Source organism: Periplaneta americana, chromosome 17, assembly GCF_040183065.1.
Source record: "Periplaneta americana isolate PAMFEO1 chromosome 17, P.americana_PAMFEO1_priV1, whole genome shotgun sequence".
Classification (NCBI taxonomy): domain Eukaryota; kingdom Metazoa; phylum Arthropoda; class Insecta; order Blattodea; family Blattidae; genus Periplaneta; species Periplaneta americana.
In genome coordinates, this window is record NC_091133.1 from 67,287,475 (window position 1) to 67,291,530 (window position 4,056).

The 4,056-nt window shown below is 37.6% G+C and overlaps 1 non-coding gene across 1 annotated transcript; it reads right to left on the reverse strand.

Annotated features, from left to right (window-relative positions):
• Positions 1-3,469: 3,469 nt before the first annotated feature.
• TRNAY-AUA (transfer RNA tyrosine (anticodon AUA)) lies at positions 3,470-3,541 on the reverse strand. The gene has a single exon. It is a non-coding gene; the product is annotated as a tRNA-Tyr (tRNA).
• Between the last annotated feature and the right edge of the window lie 515 nt (positions 3,542-4,056).

Sequence of the window (4,056 nt, forward strand, 5' to 3'; positions counted from 1 at the left end):
CTGAAGAGGCGAACAATTTTTGATATTATATGTATTATTGTCAAGGTTTGCACCTTGTCAAAACTTCTTCAATGTGTTCCGGAGTCCGGATTTCGGTTTCATCATGAAATAATGCAAGACAGCTTTTGTTTTTCCATACTTTCATAACTCTCATTAGGACCTCTACAATTGATTTCGGGTACCAACTCAAATGATAGCGAGTTTTCCTGCTGATTCCGAGCTGCACTCAGGAATGGCACAGCGGTCCAGAATGCAAATTTAGCAGGAAAAACTAACTTTTCAGCTATCTAACAGATTTTTATGAAATTTTACACAGTAGTTAAGGTAGCATATTTTTTTGTATACCAGCTCTCGTTACGTTAGTATAAGGGGATCTACCCTTTATATGGGGGCGCAATTAGACAAAATTAGTAACTTTTTGCTATCTGACAGATTTTTATGAAATTTTACACACAGCGGTTACAAGTAGCATATATGTTTCATATACGAGCTCTGATTACGTTAGTATAAGAGGAATTATCTCTTATACGGGACGCAATTAGACAAAATTAGTAACTTTTTCCTATCTGACAGATTTTTATGAAGTTTTACACAGCGGTTACAAGTAGCATATATGTTTTATATACGAGCTCTGATTACGTTAGTATAAGAGGAATTACCTCTTATAGGGGACGCAATTAGACAAAATTAGTAAATTTTCTCGTATCTGACAGATTTTTATGAAATTTTACACAGTAGTTACGGTAGCATATATGTTTTATATACGAGCTCTGATTACGTTAGTATAAGAGGAATTAGATAAACTTAGTAACTTTTTCCTATCTGACAGATTTTTATGAAATTTTACACAGCGGTTACAAGTAGCATATATGTTTTATATACGAGCTCTGATTACGTTAGTATAAGAGGAATTACCTCTTATAGGGGACGCAATTAGACAAAATTAGTAACTTTTTCCTATCTGACAGATTTTTATTTACACAGCGGTTACAAGTAGCATATATTATGTTTCATATACGAGCTCTGATTACGTTAGTATAAGAGGAATTACCTCTTATACGGGACGCAATTAGACAAAATTAGTAACTTTTTCCTAACTGACAGATTTTTATGAAATTTTACACAGCGGTTACAAGTAGCATATATGTTTTATATACGAGCTCTGATTACGCTAGTATAAGAGGAATTACCTCTTTTAGGGGACGCAATTAGACAAAATTAGTAACTTTTTCCTATCTGACAGATTTCTATGAAATTTTACACAGCGGTTACAAGTAGCATATATGTTTTATATACAAGCTCTGATTACGTTAGTATAAGAGGAACTACCTCTTATAGGGGACGCATTTAGACAAAATTAGTAACTTTTCTCATATCTGACAGATTTTTATGAAATTTTACACAGCGGTTACAAGTAGCATATATGTTTTATATACGAGCTCTGATTACGTTAGTATAAGAGGAATTACCTCTTATAGGGGACGCAATTAGACAAAATGAGTAACTTTTCTCGTATCTGACAGATTTTTATGAAATTTTACACAGTAGTTGCGGTAGCATATATGTTTTGTTTACAAGCTCTCGTTACGTTGCTTTAAGGGGAACTACCCCTTATAGGGGGGGGCGCAATTAGACAAAATTAGTAACTTTTCTCTTATCTAACATATTTTTATTAAATTTTACACAGTAGTTACAGGTCTGTAGTCTGTGTACTTGAAAATAAAATAAAATAACCAATTAATTATCCATTACAATATGCATATTGAAGCAGGTCTATGACTGCGCCAATGACTTAGACGCCGTGGAAAAAGTATAATCATTCTTAGTGGGGAATGCGCGTAGCTAAGTAAAATAGAAAGTTTTAATTTTATCAAGTAATGTAAAATAAAGAGTGTAAAAAGCTGAAGCATTTGTACATAGTTGCTCTAAACTCAAACCATTAAATTTATTCTCTAGCGTAAAGTACACAAGGACTCTACAGTAAGTAATGAGAATTAGAAGGCGAGAGAGAAGTTAAAACTGCTTCAAGTTGTGAAATAAAGGGGTAATTTCACTTTTCAAAGAATGTTTTAGTGCTAGTGTAGAGAGATGCTCCTCAATGAATAGTTTCTCCACATCGACTTTATTTCTGCCAGTCATTGTCACTCTTTATTATGCTTCCAAGGGGTCGAAATGTTCCACCCCGCAGTTGGCCAGCTAGTACTCTTCTCTCTGTCTCTCTCACTACGCTCAAAGCAATTTCTACTGTGTTGTAAATTGGTCGCCGCCGGGTGGCGATGGCTGGATTCTCTATGCACGCAGATAAACGCGTGGGGCTTATACGCAAATATTTGCGCTGCAAATAAACAGCGGAACAAAGGTACAGTATCTGTCGGAGCGTGTTGAACTGGCTGCCCGACGTTCTGGATTCATAATTTCACCTCGTTTTCACATGTGAAAATTTTCCCTTCTTTCTCTCTCCCTCTCTTTAATTGAGGACCATAATTTCGTCGCATGCTGTTTTGACTCCATTAGTTTTCTGACTTCTTTATTAGCTATCAAAGTGTGTGTGTGTGTAGAACATGCTACGAAGTTCCATTCTACTCTACAAAATTCGATTTCTGAGTCAGCTTCTCTCTGAGGTCGAAAAAAGAGCCTTTTGTTTTATTCATTACAAGCCTGCGTTTAACTAAAGCTTGGATTAGCAAGGGAACATCAAGTTAGCACATTGTATCTCTTGTGGAGGCACTGATTTTGATCCACTTCTACTTTTATTTTCATTGTGGTAACTACTCTTTACATTATGTCTAGTTCATAGTGAATAAGGGGCGGATGTTGATGAAAATACATCTTCTTATTTTTCACATTAGGACGATGCCTAATAATATAGAAATCCTTTCTACGTTAATATAAACATAAAAAAGTAATTTTTATAGTGAATTATTTACATTTTTTTGACGTTTTTTTTAACTAATAGGTCATTTTTATATTTTTTCGGCATTTTTTGGTCATTTTTAATACTTTGAAGAACTTTTAGATCATTTGGAATGCATTTTACTTTTTTCGTACTTGCTTACCGATAGGCCTGTTAAATCATTTTCTAACCAAATAGGTCAGTAGTAAGGGCGGCCGGGTAGCTCAGTTGGTAGAGCAGCTGGCTACGGACTGGAAGGTCCGGGGTTCGATCCCGAGTGGTGATGGGATTTTTTCGCGTTCTCAAACTTCCAGAACGGCCCCGAGGTTCACTCAGTCTCCTATAAAATTGAGTAACGGGGGTAAAAGGCGGTCACAGCGTGGTGCCGACAACACCATCTCATTCTAGTGCCGAGGTCATGGAAAGCATGGGGCTCTACCTCCATGCCCCCCAAGTGCCTTCATGGCATGTGACGGGGATACCTTTACCTTTATAGCTCAGTAGTAATTACCTACTAAATAAGTGAATAACAATGAAGTTAGACGATGTAAGAGTAATGGAACGGAGAAAAATACTCTCCGGCGCCGGGACTTGAACCCGGGTTTTCAGCTCTATGTGCTGATGCTTTATCCACTAAGCCACACCGGATATCACCCCGGCGTCGGACAGAATCGTTATGAGTGCACCTCAGCACATGTGTGGACTTCGGTTTTACGTTCATAGACATCTATGACGTAGTGCAGAGGGCGGCCACTAGAGGGAACCCAGGAGTTGGAGCTTAATCTCAGACGATTCTGTCCACTCATAAAGAGTGCACCTCAGCACATGTGTGGACTTCGGTCTTACGTTCATAGTAGTGCAGAGGGCGGCCACTAAAGGGAACCCAAGAGTTGGAGCTTCATCTGAGACGATTCTGTCCGACGCCGGGGTGGTATCCGGTGTGGCTTAGTGGGTAAAGCTGAAAACCCGGGTTCAAATCCCGGCGCCGGAGAGAATTTTTCTCCATTCCATTACTCTTACATCGTATGATGAAGCAGAATATCTGCTTGGAAATATCATATGTACTTCGGTACATTAAAATAATATAAATTAAGTTAGAGTTTTATAGTTTATAGTAATATAAAATGCTTGAAAACAGGTTAGTTTAAGTGAGGACTTTGACC